Genomic DNA, 18,643 nt, shown 5'->3' with positions numbered 1-18,643 from the left:
TTCCTAATACCACTGAAGAGGGCCTTATGGTTATCTTCTGAATTAGGTGCAATTCTAAGTTCACAGTTGAACTTACATTTCCTAATAGTAAGTTTGAAGGCAAAGAAGATCAGAGCTACAAGCTATGTCACTTAGATTAACTGTATGACTTCTGCTGATTTTTCTACATAAATGCAAGCATAAAGCATTGGCATATGTACATACATGCTAAAAAAACTGATCAACACAGACTCCAAACAGAACACTTTTGGGAACTACAGTTGCCTAGACACTAAGTGGTAGTTTAGTAAAACTCAGTGCACAATGCAGTAGCTGAATGGAATTAGCAAATAAAGTTGCTTTTAAAAAGACATATAAACAGGAAATTACCATCAATGTTGTCTTCTCCTTGAGGTTTTGCTTATAAAAAAAATAGAAGATCAGTATTAGGACCTGTATTTCACATTTGTAAATCTTTTTCTATCTATTGCATTTCAGTTTGCACAAAGGAGTAACAACAGTAGACTAGTAGCACACAAATATTAGCTATGGCATTTGGATGTCTATTTTCAGATGTAACATTTTCTATGTAGCTAGAATGGCTGTTGATCTGTAAGTCAGAACTTTGCTAAGATAAACCTCCACGTGTTAGTGATTTCATCTCAGTGGTAAACTTTGATCTTAATATACAAAATGCATGTTTAATGAGTAGCGCTTGAGAAAATGCAGTCTAGAAGTTGTCAAGGAAGAGAGTGCTACTGAAGAAATCACAGAAATGACTCACCAGTGTCTTTACTGTGTCTCAAAGGAGCAAGTTGAAGATGGACAGAGACAGACTGAAATGCATCAGGGTAAATGGGATAGGCCTGAAAACGTACATGAAGGACATCTTAGAGAATGCTTAAGACCAAACGTGCTTTTGCATCTTTACAGATAGACATGTAAGGAAATATTTCTGCACAGAGCTGCTGCATTCGATAAACAGTGCAACAGCAGTGATACAATAGTGGTGGGGGAGAAAAAATGAGTGCTGATGAATGAAAGTTGTGACCACAAGAGTGTCATGAAAAAAATGGAAATACAGAAAGCTGTAATCTGGTTACTACTTAGGGTTGTAGTGTTGCTATAGAAACAAATATGTGCAGCAGTATTGGTCATTGTAGAAATCTGGGTTCAGTATATACCTTAACCGGTTTTGTGGGCAGTCTGGCACATTGACAATTACTTTAGTTTCCTTTAAGTGACAGGAAACACAGAACTGCCTGCAGTGGCAAAAGAAATGTTATGAAAGCTCAAGTGAAGATGTACTATATTGCATTACCCAGTCATTGTAGTGGCACAGGCTGCTCTGCATTTGCAGTCTTTTTTCACAGGTTTGGCATCATTTACTTATGTTTTTAAGGCTATAATACAAGATATTTTTATTACATTAGTTTTATTGCCATTCTGCACAGAATGAGATATCAGCACACAAAAGACTTAGATTCCTTAAACAAGGGATACAATTGACAGAAAAATTAACAGCCTCTAAGAGTTCAAGTAGCATAACCTAAGGTGAGTATGTTAATAATTATCATTTTCTAGTACTACATAGTTGCACTATATTAATAAATTTAAATTCAGACTGATGTTATAATTTGTGAAGTGTACCAAATATCCTCTTAAACCATCTGCCAATGTGGATAGAAAATAACACAAAACAGTGCATTTTTCACAATCAGCCCCAAACCGAATAGTCATTTTGGTCTCAGCCTTTTGAAAGGATAGCCTACCTCTACCATAATCATGCAAACTTATATTACTTTGCCCCTGGCCTAGAGCTAAATCTACAAAATGCCATAAAAGAGACAAGCTCAGCAGATAGTCATTGAAGAAAAGGTCACCTCTAAATGATATTGACAGCAGGTCTGCATTTCAATCATATCATTCACATACTTATATTAAGTAACAAAACAGTAACTGAAATGCATACTGTCAGAGTGGAAAACATATAGATGATTCTTTTACAAACAGTGTATATCATAAGCATATTTCTGATTGGATGTAGCAATGCATGTAGGCCAGCCAAAGACACCACTAAAAATTACTGAACTGCAAACTTTACTAAAATGAACAGTTCTATTATAAGAACATTAACACCTCTTCCTCACACCTTTTGTTGCTGGAATAGCACTAGAATGGAATAATGAGTTCCATCTTTCTGGAAATTTTAAGGGAAGTTAACATTGATAACAAATATGGTGGACATACCTCTCAAATGTACAGATTTTCGTAGAATATCCAGATTTTGGCCTCATATTTTTGGTCCAGTTTTCATAAAATTGTGGTTTTCTAGCAAATTAGTGACAAATCTTTAAATACTGAAGTTAGAAAATAATGACAAACATTTGAGCTTTGGAGTTCATATTCTTCAGAAAATTTATGCTAATGCAAAACCTGTTATTCTATCAACTTTCTAAGTTTGTAAGAGCAAGATTTAAAACTTGTCCCTATTTTTGGCCATTTGTCACACTTTTATTTATGGCTTTGTCCAAATTTCTTGCTGTAAGAGGTTGAAAGGTATGGTGGTGGCTAAACTGAGAAGAAAGAGGGTGTCTACATATACGGCATAGGTAAAACTATGTCACTTCACTTTGATTGCATAGTACAGGAAGGTTTTCTACATCCTGTAAAACAGATGAGCTACAGACATCAAGCATGTCGGTGCCTGTAGGTGCTAGCTGAACAACAGTGGGCACATGAAAAGGTCACTCTCTTTTTTAATTTATCCAAGTCTTTTAGGTTTCTAATACCATGGCGGGAGTGGACCCCCATTCCTAAGTGAAAGTACGATTAAAGTTCATGAAATTAGTATTGTTTCAATCTTTGATGTTAGCCAGAAGTGCTCTTCCAAGCACCCACAATGTGTCCAGTAACATATCTAGGTATGATTGTAAATTCTTACTTATAAGACTCATTCCTCCTACTACCATTGCAATTATCTGGGTATCCTTTTTCCATGTTGTCCTTGTTGCGGCCTGCAGATCCTGGTATTTTATGACTTTGTGTCTCTCTGTACATAAGACACTATGGCATCTGGGTGATGCAATTTCAGTGATCAATGTTACTTTTGTCTTCTTTTCATGGACTACTATATTAGGTTTTCTCGCATCTATTTTTCGAACTGTTGATAATGGGTGATCTCATGTAATATAAATTTCATTTTTATTTATTTATTTGACATTTGTTGACCGGGATAGTCCAACTAGGCTAGTGCCCTTTTTCAGCAGAGGCTCGAAGAGAAAAACTCCACAGTCCAATTAAGCAAAACATTTACAGAATTGAAGTAAAATCCAATAAGAATACAATAAAAATTACAGGATTAAAGTAAAGGACAAAAATATATACAATAGAGTAATTAAGCAGCAGTTCATTTAGGTACAAGTAAAAATCAGCAAGAAATGCATTTGGTCTATGATAGCAATTGTTGAGCAGCAATTGTGTCTGGGGGTATTAAATATAAGGCAGTTGCAGGTTGAAGACAGGAATCATGTATCCAGAAGTTAGGAAGTGAAGGAGAGTGCTTAGTAGTAGTGGCTCGTGTTTCCAGTGTTTTTCATCTACTTCAATTTTATGATGTGTGTACAATCCCCAGTGCAACAGCCTTGCCACATTATTATGCCTCTCAGTATACAATCATTAGTATATCGCAACCAGCAACAAGATGTATGACTGTTTCCAATTCTGTTTAACAAAACCTACATTTGTCTTTTTCTCCCACATGTTCAATGGACTTTGTAAACTAACGTGTACGTAGTCCACTATCTTGGGCTGCCAATATTAATCTTTCATCTTTTGGTTTAAATTCACCTCTGCTTTATCATTCCTGCATTCAATACTGATCAACATGAGGTTGTTCCAAGATTTTTCTATACTTACAGCTATATTTATGCAGTTTCCGCACTTCTTGCCATGTCATCTGATCTTTCACCTTATAGTCTTTCTTTTGTTTTGTTTTTTGTCAAATTCAGTTGCTGCCCGAGTTTCATCTACTTCTGGTTTGATTTCCATTCCTGCTTGAGGCTGATATGCCTCTGCTAAACTAAGCAGGGAACTTATTCTCCTCATGTTTTAAAACGTTCACTACATTTGGATCTTGTGAGGTCAGCAGATATGTATGCAGTCCTAAAACTGCAGAACTATACAAGTAATCAATTTCAAGGATGCCCATACCTCTTTCAGAATGGGGAATATATAGTCTTGGTATGCACTGATTTTTTTATACATCATTTGGGTAGCATGAAACATCCTTCTTGCTTTCCTGTCCAACCTATCCAACACCTTTCTGGGCCAGTCAGTCACTCACTCCAAAATTCTACGTTAGGACAGGAAGAGCAAATTGGCTTATAGCTTGGACTTTGGTCACTAGATGCCAATGCTCTTTTCAGTATTAAGTCTTCTAAAATATTCCTTTCTAATTTTTGTTCACATTTGTTCATATTTTATTGTTGATCCTTCATTAAATTACCAAATATTTATACATTCCCACTTGCTCAAGTTCTTTTATGTCATATTCTTGTCCCAAACTGATGTTTTCTTGGTGCTGCAGCTTTCCAACTTTAAGTTAGCATTTGCACATTTATCAAGACCAAATGACATTCTTATATCATCTGAAAAAGATTTGACCACTTGCAGTTGTGCTTTCAGTTCCTCATCTGATGAGCTATAGAGTTTTAAATTGTCTACAAAAAGAAGATGAAAAGTCTTTACACTTTATTGTTTTCTGGGAGCCAAATTGTAGCCATGACCTAATCTGTTAAGCAGGCAGCTTAATGGGTTAAGGGCAAGACAAAAGAGCAGTGGTGACAAAGAGTCACCCAGGAATGTCCCCCTTTGGATTTTTATCCCTGGAATAATAATTTGTTCTTTATCATGGCTGAACTGCAAAGTGATTTGCCACTGTTTCATGGTCACTGTAATGTAATTGATCAGAGCAGGCTGTACCTTATAGATTTTTAAGCACTCTTTTATCCATGAATGTGGGATACTGTCAAATGCCTTTTTGTAGTTTATCCATGTCATACTTAGATTCTTTACCTTCTTACAGTTCTCTGCTGTGACTTTATTTAACAACAAATGATCCGTCTTTCCATATGACTTTCTTTTTTCTACTGCCATGATTGACTTTCCTTTTAAATGACTATAAACTCTGTCCACATCAATTCCAGTATATAGTTTATAGGTTGTCAGAAGGTAAGTTATTGATCTATAGTTTTTAGGATAGCTTGCAGGTTCGCTCTTAAGTAAGAGCATTGTTTTTCCTGTGATTAACTAGGTTGATGTCTGTTCAGGGTGCGCATACAAATAGATCTTACTCATGGCTAAATCTTCATATAAAGATGTTAATACTTTTAGCCAGAAGTTAGGTACTGCATCTGGGCCTGATTTATATATATAAATGCATATATATATGTATATATATATATATATATATATATATATATATATATATATATTTATATATGTATATATAATTAGAAGCTTTTCTTAACTTTATTTCAGTCTCTCTGGCCGTTACTTCATCCCATTTCATATCCTGTACGTTTGAACTTCTTTTTCTATTTTTTACTTCTTCTATCCATTTAGAATCTTTATGTTCCACAGGATCTTCATAGATATTTCTCCAAAATGTATCTATTTCTTCTTTTTTAGGTGGTGTTTCAATTCCTTTTGTCTTGTTTCCCTATCGTATATAAAACATTTTGGGTCATCAATAAATTGCTTATTTTGTATTTTTCCTTTATATTTATCTGCATATCTTCTAAGTTTTTTTATGCCTGTACTGATATTTTTAATTTATTATTTGCAATAGTGTACAATAGATTCTGATCTGTTCTGATACTGTACATTGCTTTTATCACGGCTATCATTCTGAGCATTTTTGTTGATCTGTTCCCTTTTTTATACTCTTCTAACAGTGATACCTCTTGTCTTAATTGCTTTATAGTTTTCTCCATTCAGTACTTCCATGATGGCATTTGATTTCTCCTCTTCCTTTCCCTTACTGCCCTGTGTTTTTGTGGTAAGAATTAATCTGTTACTAATCTAGCTGCACAGTAATATATCCTATTTATTTCTGTTATAGCACATTAATTTCTATCTCTCTTGTCGCCTTTTCACACCATGTGGCACATTGGCCAACGAGCACCCCTCTAGTCACTTGTTGCTTCTGTGGTTATTGTTTTTTATGGGGTTGAGTTGCTAGCCTGATGCCCAACCCTTCTCAAAAGGCATACCATACACTCACACACACATTCACACCTAGGTACAATTTAGAGTGGCCAATCCACCTGCAGCATGTCTTTATAATGTGGGAGGAAACCCAGAGGAACACAGGGAGGACATTCAGACTCTGCACAGAAGGCACCCCAGCCGAGAATTGAACCAAAGAACCTCTTGCTTTGAGGTGACAACACTAACTGCTGCACCACCCGCCACTCATGAATTTCTATAAACAGTCCTAGAAGTTCTATAAACAGTCCTTGTGAAGGCACTAGAAGTTCTATAAACAGTCCTTGTGAAGGCACACCCAAGACTTGAGGATGGATTCAGCTCCAGCTATACTATTTTCCTTTACTTGCTGATTTATCATCCCTCCATTTGGACAATGCCACCAGTGTGACTTCCAGGCAATGAAACACAGATAGTGTACTGACTTAGGCTGGTCCCAATGTCTTTAATGACTGTGGCCACAAGCAATAAACTTAGTAAATGTGCATAGGGATCTAGGCACAGTAGATATCACTTTGATTGTTAAAAAGTGACAACATTTTAATGGAAAAGCCATGATCTCTCTCTCCCTCTCCCTGTCTTTCTCTGTCTGTCTCTGTCTCTCTCTTTTCTTAGATGTGAAACTAAACAGTGCACATGAAAGGACTTTTACCCAGAGACCAAAACTGTTCCTAATATCTTTGGCGCTAGTACACTCCCTTTATAGCTATTGTTTTGATCTACCTGCATTTCTTAGTATGTTACACAAGGCTGAATATTTCCCTGTAATTAGAATTAATTATGTTGATCTATCTGCATTCCTTAATAGGGTTCAGGAGGGGGGACTTTTTGTATACTGTTTAGGTAAAACTGTAATCATATTTTTCTTTGACAAAGTGTCTGCAAATGTGTGAATTTGTCAAACATTTTAAGTGATCTTAAGTAAAATAATTTCCTGTTTTGACTATTTTGTATATTTAAAATGCATAAGGATACTTATGCAAGTACTTTATATACAGTAGACATTTGTCACACCAATCTTCAGAAAAAATGCAAACTTGGCCAAACCACAAGATTAAGGCACATTACTTATTTTTTATTTTTATCTGAGTTATTATTGTGCAACTAACTGCAATATTCTTGAATTACTGAAGGAAGAACAAAATGTAATTTGTTTACATCACTGAGGCAGAGGCTGGGTGCTTTGAAAGGAGCAATTTGCCATCCTTCTGCACAAGTGTGCTATTAACCTCCCAGATCAAGCACATTGTTTGAGACTTTGACTGGCTTATTTAACTCACATAACTGGAGAGGTACAATATATATTGTTGCATGTGTAATTAGATGGTATCTGAGATAACTGCACATCTGGGATGATGTAATAAATACAAGGCAATGTGTTGTCTACTCCTTTACTTTGCACACCATTATATAATTCATCTGTGAGTCAGTGAGTGAGTGTTTTCTGAATGCATTTTTGCCTATGCATAGAAAAATGATACTCAAGTAATTTGCAATATAAATGCTCAATTTTCCTTATCAATTTTATGATTAATTATGAAGGTTACCTACTGGTGTACTTTTGTGATACTATTAATGCAAACAATAGGCTTGATAGTGTGTGCAGTAAACATTTCTAATGCAGGTGTGGTGAGGCAAACACATAGTAGTAGGGTGCATCTCAGCCTTGCAAGTTGTGCAATAGAACTTAGTGTTCAAATAAAGGGAACAGGAGTCGCTCAGGTGGCATAGATGGATAAAGGCCTGACCATGACCCAACTAACTCAGGTTTGATTTGCTGCTCAAGCAACAGGGAAGGATGGGCACACCATGGTGGGTGATAGGACACTCCCTAAGCAGAGGGATGACCCATAGAGGGGAGTTGCCCTCAGATAAGCAACAAGCAAGAGCAGTGGGGAAAGGGAAAGGAAGTGTGTAGGGCATGTAAAAGAAACACCCCTGTACAGAAGCTAAAACAGACAAGCCCCTGGGATGTCCATAGTATCCACAATCAGCTCCCACTATTTTGCAGTAAGTCCAGAGTAGTAGGAGACTAGGTAGTAGATGCAACATGGGCAGGAGGCACTGGGGGTCAAGACAATAAGAATGATATGTAAGAGGGGACCAAAAAAAAAACACTTAAATAATGGGAAGAAGAAAATATTTCTATGGACATCATGGAGGCTTTACAAAGTAATACATGCACTAATTAAAGTGCAAGCATCTTATGCTACCTTTTATGCTATTCTGAAAATATGTACAGTATCCCCTAGCACAGATTTAGGTGATATTTGTGAATTTCAATAAAGCAGTATAATATTGTTTTTCATATTTTGTGCTCTCTCTTCAATAACCGAAATTGCTCTTCTACAAGGTAAGTTCTCAGTTTGTTTTTTTTTTTGCCTAACTGCAAAATATCTCTTTTACAAATCACATGTAAAAATCAGTTTAAAGATACAGATACATATTGCATATTGCATGACCATAGAGAAGAATATCATGTTCATCAATTATCTAACATTTCCACCTCAAATTTGCTTACATATTAAGACAAATGCACATGCTCGGGTAAGGGGTAGATTTAACTTCTGAATCTATAAATGTTAACTTTGTTATAAACTTGTGTTGGATTGTTAATCTGGGGAGTTTGGTTAGTCATACCTATAAATAGGCTCAGAAATATACTTGTATATTTAATGCATTACGTACTCAACATTTACTTGATACACTCCTCATTTATACTTCTGCCTTTTAATGTTTGCTGCATGCTCTCCTGACTTATCCATGTGCCTGCACTGGTGTCTTCTGTGATAACTAGTACGATTATTACCTGGCTTCCCGCTCTATTTTTCACTCCTAATCCTCACTAATTTAGACTCCTTTAACAGACAAATGTAAACACTAATTTAATTAACTAAATTATTTGATTGAAAGATGGAACTTGTTATTCATAAGACCGCCTATCTCCATAATGTCGGAAGTAGTAGGCGAATATCAGTCATTGTACAACATACTTGTAGCCAGTGTTTGTAATTTCTGTTAGACCAGATTGCATTTATGCTGTCTGTCTATGTTCAGTAAGATGACCTTACTTATTTAACAATACTGCAACATTCCTCACATTTTCTGTATGGCGCACTTGCATGCTTAGAGTTTTTCTCCAACTACTTTTTTTTAGTTTTCTTCCTGATCTTTACGACTAATCTGGTCAACAAACTAAATAATAAACAACTATATTCTTCTGTACTTTTGAGCTACAGTACTTTCTGTTACTGTGTACCTGCTACCTAATACAGTACATACAAACTAGTATACTAGCTGTAATGCGTATCTTAGATGATGTACCAGTTTTGGAACTCATATAACACATATTACTCTGCATTTGAATTTATATACTTCCTGCTAGTATGGAGCTGCTGTCTTGTACTGGATGTTAGAGGTGACATTTTATCTGTTCCTGAATGTAACATAAGTGATTATTTATTTATTAATGAATGCATGTATTTATATATCTGTTAACTGGATTGGTAAGACCATCTTCAGTCACAACAGGGCCATTGTACACTAAACAAATAAGACAGAATATAGTAGGATACCAAAAAAAAAAAATATGAGGTAGTTCAGTCATTTGAGTTTATTATCTTTACACAAGCTACAATTAATGGTATTGGTATTACCATGATTTGTAGGTTTACATATGTACTGTAGCAACTTAGAAATACATTTCTCAAAGGGGGTATAAAAATAAAAACTGAAATAACTTCTTGTAATTACATGTCTCATATTGTACAATAATTATTTCCATTTGGCTTCTTTGTAAAGTTTGACAGAGAGACTTTCTTGAAAGATAAGATACATGATCTGTGATCTTTTGTTACACGGTAGGAAATTTCATATAGCATGGTACTATGGAAAAGACTGGCTTTTGTCAAGTGGGAACAGTAACTTTTATCCTTAGTTGCATGGCAACATTAATTTTTCACATGTATGGTTAAGAGCTCAAACTGAACTTCTGTGATATAGTGGAAGAGTAGTCAGGGTAAAGCAGTGTGTACGCTAGTACAGAGAAGATTACTGTGTCACAGATTGGCAGTTAGAAATTCAGCATAAAAGGGTGACGCACAGAGGTTGTTAACAAGCAGATACGATGTGTTGTGACTAAGAAGCAGATCCAGCTGTTTGCTCCCTTTTAACTTGGGTGAGTTAGGGGTCAAAATATGTAGGTCATATCATAAGTGAGACATCAGTAAGGTATTTTTGGAATACTGATTCTAGCCTGAACAAAGAGCCGTTGAACATGTCTGCACATGGTTTTATTTTTATTTTTTTTTGTGAGTGTGTAACTTGTACTGATGGTGTTTATATGGGGCATGAATGGGTGAATGGCATCTCATTAAATTAAAAATATCTGAATAGGATGACATGTTCAACTGAACTATCTAACATTAATGATATGAAGGAATAGAGCAGAAGGTTCTGGTCCATTGGTCCATTGGTCCATCAGTAGATGGTGCCAAAGGTCACAAATTTTGTTTTGTCAGAGTATGAGTTGTGTTTTTAGTATTATTCATTTAGCTTTGTGTGCTCTGCTTGTGTGTTTTCAAGGATGGAGTTTAGTAACTGATTTAGTTTCACTATGTGCTATTTCCTGGGGAGATTAGAAGTCCCCTGAAGGAATCCATAAACAAGGGTTTCTTTGTTGGAGATAGAGTTCTGAATTTTAATTGAAAAGACTTAAAATTCAAGATAGTTTTGAAGCCATTCATGGGCAATTTGTTAAAATCTAAAAATATCACTTAACATACAAGAATGGAGTGATTAAAAGAATCAAATGCTTTTACATACAAGAATGGAGTGATTAAAGTAAATCTTTTGCATACAAGAAATTAAAAGAATCAAATACTTTTGGAATTAATGAATAAGGCTCCAACAGTGAGTTTGCCTTTGTCACAACTCTTATATATAAAAGGCATTTAACTTATCACAGAGCTGTGGAAATTCTGTTTTCTTTATTATTTAGATGAGGGTCTGTCTGCTTTGGCACTAATATTAATGAAGATGAATGAAGATGGGTAGAGCAGTAAGGTATTAAATGCCATTTTTCTGGAGTCGTAAAAAATATATATGTGTGTGTGTGTGTGTGTGTGTGTGTGTGTGTGTGTGTGTGTGTGTGTGTGTGTATGTGGTAAAATGAGTGAAAAGGTTTCAGATATCTCAGTTGTCTGTTGAACTGACACAATGTAGTTATTTTAATATTTTCATAGGATATTTTTAAAATTGTTCATCAATAAAATATTTATGTTCTGCTATATCTTTATCAATTGTCTATTAGAATTTGCAGACTGTTTTCTTAGTATTTCCCCTTTGTAATTTTTGTCTCAATCTTAAGATATGATTTAGGTAAAAAGGCAACAGAGCATATTAAAGCTATTGGTGGACTTTCTTTCATGTTAGATATTGCCCTTATGTTTTACTTTAGCTTTGATGTCCTGATGTAATAAGTGGCTGAATGTTGATTCTATTCTTCTAGCTGTAAGGGGAAAGGTTTGCTCTGAATATATGTCAAGATATTATTGAATAATGCTATGACACAGTTGATGTATTATTTAGAGAGCTACAGCAATTTGTTAGTAAGAATACAGTAAGGAAAGCTGATTACTTAGCAAGGGCTATACATATGACAGTCACTAGTAGGTCATGCTTAGTGGATTTATGTAATCTGGCGGTTACGAGTGGGTTGTGATCAGTAAGGATGTTAAGACTGATACTAACATTGTAGCCTCATTCTGTTCTCTTTGTTAAAATCCAGTCAGTGGTATTACAGCCAAAGTGAACAGTAAAAGGTATTATGTGGGAAAGGCTCTGGACTGCTTAGGCTTGTGACTTAGGCCAGACCTGATTATCACAACAGCACTCTCGATTCATAGAATTCATAGTAGTTATTCTAGAGAAGGGGGATGCTCTGGATGATGAATCTATCTCTGCATCACATTCTGTCTGGAGATGAAAGTACAAATCTTTGGTTCTAGTGTTAGCTGAGCTGTTTGACTTTCTGAGATATAGGAAGTCAATAGTGCAGGAAGTGAGACACAGAGTACAAAGACGGGGCTTTCAGTCTCTCCAGATAACTAAGGTTCTCAAGACCAGAGATACTTCTTTTAGGAACCTATGGGGCTTTTTTTAATTTTTGAGATGCTGAGTGCGATACAAACAAAATGGAGCATTGTGCTTCATGATACATCTAAACAGTGATGAATGGAGAGGAATGATAATACACTTAGATCTAGAGGAAATATCTTTGCCATAATATGTTGTGCTAAGGAGAAGGGTTTCCTGACTAAAGTAGCTACATGATGACCAAAGGAATGGGCACTGTCAACCCACATGCCCAGGTCTCTAACTACCTTTTGATTTTGTAATGGTGTTATATATAATGTCTGTTTTAGGTAACTTACGTTTTCCAGAAAAAAAAAGCAATAATGTAGTTTTTAGAGTTCAATTTAAGTCCTTTTTTTGCACAAAAAGTATTAACAAGGGTAAGACCTTTCTGAAGGGAACAGATATCTGAAGATGTTTTGACAGTTACACAAAGTTTATAGTTATCTGCAAATCTGGTTAACCAGACGTCATGGTTATCATTTTTGACATCAGAGAAATAGATGCTAAATAGAACAGGACACAGTGCAGATCCCTGATAGACTCTAGTTGTTACTTTAGCACTTTAATTTTTAAGACATTCACATTTTGTATTGTTCAAATCTCCAGTACACTGTAACTTTTTCCACAAAGTCTGCACTTAAATTGCTTGAAGACAGATAAATATGACTGATATCATCTATTGCTACTCTCAGTGTTTATATTATATACTGTTTGTTTACTGCATATAACTGGATACTGGCTGTGTATTCTGACAGGATATGGCTGAAATGGGCATTTACCTCATAAAATGTTAATGTTAAGTTATCCATTGTGTGCAATCACCTACTGCTGTATATCTTCAACCTGTTTTCCCTTGTGTTCCATTTCAGATTGAAACTTGACACTGGCTAAAGATGAATAATTTAAATACTTGGAGCTAAAGCAACACTTACATGTTGTTTTATGGATATGCAGTTGTATGGTGTGGTTTATGGATTTATGCCTTCCCAGCCCTGAAAATACAGCACTGTCTATATGCATAAAGCTGGAGACAGATGTGTTTATTATCATGTCACCTACCTCATCCTTGAAAAGAACATTGGAGTTGTCACTAGAAAGATAAGCAATGACTGGAAGGCAAGTTTCCAATCTTACCTTTTCTGAATATTCTGGTAGGCTGTTGGTAGTAAAAATGTGTATTGTTTTCTAGCAGGAATACACACTGTCCTATAGTGCTATCTCAGCATATATGCATTATAAGGCAAAGATTCCTACACCAAACATCATATATTGATTACTTGATGGTACTTTATGATACCAACACATTACTCTGGTTCTGCAGAACCTATAGTGGTTGCCTACAAAGTCTCAAATCACCTTTAAAGTTTAGCTTCTGTCTTATTTAGCCACATAACATGCATCCCCAGTTAGGAAAGCATCCCTGATCCTCTACAACCTTTCGAGATCTTTGCATTCCTCTTCCACTTGCTATTGCAGAGATTCCTGAAGTGCACCTGGAAAAGGAAGAGGAAGGGTGTGGCCATGCCAGACTGCCAGGTTATGAAAGAACACCATCTGCCCCCACACTAGACACAACATCACAATAGAACAGTGGGAATGTAAAGTGATGGATAAGCAGTCTTCTGTCTCTATGGCTGTGACTGGCACAAATAATATCTCCAGCTTGTATTCCTTTGTTATTTTATTCCTTTAACTTTTTTTCTTCTCATTTACTTTGTTTCGCCTTTAGAATTATAGAGTTACTTGTGTCTCCTTCCCTGTTCACAGGATTTATTTATTTAGATGATTTTCTAATGTAGCTCATAATGTCAATTTGCTTTCTTTGATAGCTCCCATTAACAGTGTTTTAATTTGCTCATGATGCTTGGTTCTTTGGAGAGAGTTGCAGGAACTGGCCACATAGTGCACAGTCACAGTGGGATTCATAGATACACTATGCACTTTGTAACACTGGTGTGCACAGAATTTTCTGAAAACTGGATGTACATGCATCAGAAGACAGTGAAGAGGATATTAAAGAAATTCATATATAACCTTGTATTGTGACTGGTCATTGTGAAGATTGCATACAAGCCTTTTTTTTTGGCTCATTAGTATTTGTTTTTGTATTACAACAGTGTTTTTATTTCATTTTACTAATGAGACGTTAATCCCAGTTGCTTGCATACTTTTTTGTTTATGTTTTTTTTTTAGTAAAACTGCAAGAAAGATGCGAGACGAACATATGTTGTTGAACCTATATAGTAGCATGAAAATGTAAAAGACTTGTGATTTTTTTTCTAAGTGTATAAAAAGGATGCAATTGTTGTTTTTCAGTGGATATGCACAACTATATCAAACAAGTATTTGTCATCCTATAAGACTAAAGTGTAAGTGATTTACTATGCAGTCACAGTGAAAAAGCTATAAATAACCATGAAAGTCAAAGCTGTAACCTTTTTTGGGGTGGATAAAAAGCAGACAGGCTGCAGACAGATCATAAACTAAAGTTTATGTTTTGTTTTATTTGTGGGATTGTAGCTTCACACACACACACACACACACACACACACACACACACACACACACACACACACACACACACACACACACACTCATCACCAGGCTCGACTTATTCTTGCCTTACTGCCTGCATTACATCTTGGATTTTTTCAGAAAGGCCTCAGGAGGTGTGGCAGGGACTACATGCCAATATGTCAACATTATTAATTGTCCTATAGCAGCAGCTGCCTTGTATTTCCCAGTATAATGCTGAAGAATGTTGTTTAGGGGGTCTAATCTATGCAGTGGGGACAGCAGCATTTATCAACATGTAGCTGTTATGTTGTGACCCATTGTCCTGTTTGATGCTCCCGACCACCCATTTATTTAACCTAAAATAAAACTAAGAAAAACTCACAGAGATATCACTGCAAAAAAAAAAAAAAGAAAGATCAGAACTAAACATTTTATTCAAGATTTAGCATTTTTATCCCCTTATTATCATAAACTTCATCAAAATAGTAATACCTCCTGAAACATTTTTAAATGCCTTCTAAAGTATAATGTGACACAAAAATTACAAAAAATAAAAAGTGCTGGAATAAAAAATACTAACAATAATGTTTTTACACTTACATAATATAATTTAAAATAATGGGCTCAATTTACAATAAGCACTTTAGTATTCAGGTTCACATTAAAGTCTGATACACAGTCTTCCCCAAGTTTCCATTTGCCATTCCAGTTTTGTATTTGTATAATTCTGTTTTTGTATTTTAATTCCCATTCATGTGTCCTATGCAATACACGCCATCACAAAAAACTGCAACATTTATACCCTACTAGTACAAAGATTACTGACATTCTTATGTGTTATTTCATATATAGAAGTCTTCTCAAGATACATATTTAGCAATGTAAACTTGTGGGATTATAATTAAAGTGATCATCTATGCAAAGTCCTGTATAATGTGAAAACCTGATTACTACCTGTGTAAATAAATCTACAATATGAGCAACTCCCACTTTGAAATTACCTTTTAAGCTATCCTCCACCATCTCATTTGTACCATGTCACTCTAGCAGAGCTTTTAAATGAGAATTGTCTTTAAAATAAAATGGGGAGCTTTGCCTACCACTTTAAATGACTCTTTATGCCAAAAATTGTTTTCCAATTGTTTTGGACGATGGCTGTCTACACTATTACTACTTATAGAAGCAGTCAATCAAAATAACTGGGTCAAATCTTTATGTTCATTAATATTTGTATGGTGTTGTCTATTTTATGTCCTTCTCAAAATGGACATATAAACATTGCACCTGTGTATTTTTACTTCATCCGTCACAATCTGAGCAAACACTTATGAGTAACCTCTCTCCATAAATAATGTCTTTAAAATTTCAGTTTTTGCAAGCTATCAAATCTGATTTTAATTTAGAAAAATGAGCAAATTGACCTTTCAAAGCATTTTTCATAATATGCACAGGGTGACAGTCACTGAAAGCAAGTATTCATGAACAAAATGGAATAGACAAAGCATCATTAGCAGTATTCTATGGCATCCTTATATTAAGAAAATTTACAGTAGCTACCAACTTCCTGTCACTTCTTCTTTTGGCTTTTCCAGGTTAGGGCTCACCACAGTTGATCACTTTTCCGCTCATGATTGACAGTAGAGTTTTACAGTGTCAAGTTGTCAGCCTGGCACCCAACCTTCCGCAGAAGGCACACACATGCATGCAGTCACACCTAGGGCCAGTTTAGAGTGTCCACTCCACCTACAGCATGTCTTTGGGATGTGGGAGAAAACCGCAGCACCCTGAAGAAACCCACGCGACCACAGGGAGGACATGCAGACTCCACACAGAAGGAACCTCAGCTGAGAATTGAGCTGGAGAACCTCTTGCTGTGAGGTGACAACGCTAACCTCTGCACCACTGTGGCCGCCCTACCAACTTCCTGTCACTAAATTTTAAAAGGTCATCTGTACTGCTGCAAAATGAACTCATCCAAATACTCTTGTGATCCCACTAAAAAGAACTAAATTATCTGTATTACACCTACAAAATAACACAAGCTTGAACATATGATTAGTATATTAAAAATCAGACTCGCATTAATCAATACCAAATTTGCAAAAGACAGGGCCATAGTGGCCATCATTTGTATATCTTTGATTTGCTTAAAATACCTACCACAAAACAAAGAAATTGGTTTAAAAAATAATTTCTACAAGTGTGTCTATCACACAGATAAGAAGCAATAACCCTTGCTGCGATGTGGAAAAGTAAATGACAAAACAATACTGGTGAAGAATTTCTTTAATGCAGAATGTTAAGGGCTTTAATTTGTAAATAGTGGAACTTTATCAGAACACTTAAATGTATCCAGTTCATTTAAAAGCTGTTGCATAAAATTGCATGGTCGATCTAGGCCAATTAATTTGAAACATCAATCAATATAAAAAAACATATGCAATACTACCAAGACCGGAAAAACAAACTAGCGATAACCACCACTAATTCAAAAGCCAAGAACTCGACTCAGGCCAGTCCAGAACGTAAAAAACATGAAAAAACAACAAATTTTATTAAGCCACTGTAAAAGCTTTTCGTTAGTACCTTGCACTAACTTCTTCAGACAAACAAAACATTCACACGATTACAAGTGAGTTTAAATACCAGCATTGAAACACTTAACCATGCCCTTGCTCTCCCTTTAGCTCCTTAAAGGTACAGATCACAGCTAACTAAGGTGCATTTGCAATTCTCTATTAACATAATAAAAAATTCATACACCGAGACTGTAATAATAGCAGGCTTTGAAACTAAAAGAAAAAAGCCCAATATTTTGATTATTAAACTGTATAAAATAGATAAATATGTAAAATATATAAAATAACATAAAAATAAAAATAAAAATAAAGATGTTCAACCTACAGCATAAATACTAATAGAAGCGCGACACTTCCTAATCAAAAATTACCTATGCATACATTGTATCTTGCCTGCTTTCAAGTAAAATAACTAATGTAATCAATATAATAAATATAATGAAATTAATGCATACTGTCCTAAGCATCTAAATAACTAGAACAGCTACCCAAGAAAAATAATATAATATTATAATATTCTATTATTAGTATTTATGCTGTAGGTTGAACATCGTTATTTGTATTTATTTTTATGTTATTTATATAAGAATTTTGGATCCATTACTAATAAAAAGAAAATGTTTTGCTATACTAAGGGGGTTGTTTATATTGAAGTATGTAAAAACTGCCAAGGTTATTATGTGGGGAAAACAAAAAATGTTTTTAGACTTAGAGTCTACCAACATTTATATGATATCATGCAGAAAAATATGAAGAATGCTTTATTTAGGCATATTAATGACCAAAGTAATCACAGTTTTAGTTTTTTTATTCTTGAACAAGTTGATTTGGGACAAAAGGGCAGACCTGTTAAGGAATATTTGGAGTACATTGAGTTAAAGTGGCAGATCAGACAGAATGCATACTCCCCTCCAGGTCTTAATGATAGAATTTCTATAGCACCACTTTTGAAACTTAAACAGTTATTTATGTTATGATTTATTTATATTGTCATTGGTATTTTTTGCCTTATAACATTCTTTACATGTGACACTATTGATTCAACATTTGGTTAGCTGACTTTTTGTGTACTTGCAAATAGGGGGAGTATTCACTACTACCTTACACTTCCTGTGATGTTTCTTAATTGAAAGGAAATGATGTGGGGTAATATTTTAGTA

At 35.2% G+C, this 18,643-nt stretch overlaps 1 long non-coding RNA gene across 1 annotated transcript in view; it reads right to left on the bottom strand.

Annotated features, from left to right (window-relative positions):
• Positions 1–369: 369 nt before the first annotated feature.
• LOC122809523 overlaps positions 370–18,643 on the bottom strand; it is a 120,041-nt gene continuing 101,767 nt past the window's right edge. Inside the window, exon 3 of the long non-coding RNA XR_006365917.1 lies at positions 370–399. This is a non-coding gene — a long non-coding RNA (uncharacterized LOC122809523). The remainder of the gene's footprint in view (positions 400–18,643) is intronic.

The sequence above is a fragment of the Protopterus annectens genome, chromosome 8.part0 (assembly GCF_019279795.1).
Source record: "Protopterus annectens isolate FY-2018-M chromosome 8.part0, PAN1.0, whole genome shotgun sequence".
Classification (NCBI taxonomy): domain Eukaryota; kingdom Metazoa; phylum Chordata; order Ceratodontiformes; family Protopteridae; genus Protopterus; species Protopterus annectens.
This window is presented reverse-complemented; position numbering and strand designations above follow the sequence as displayed.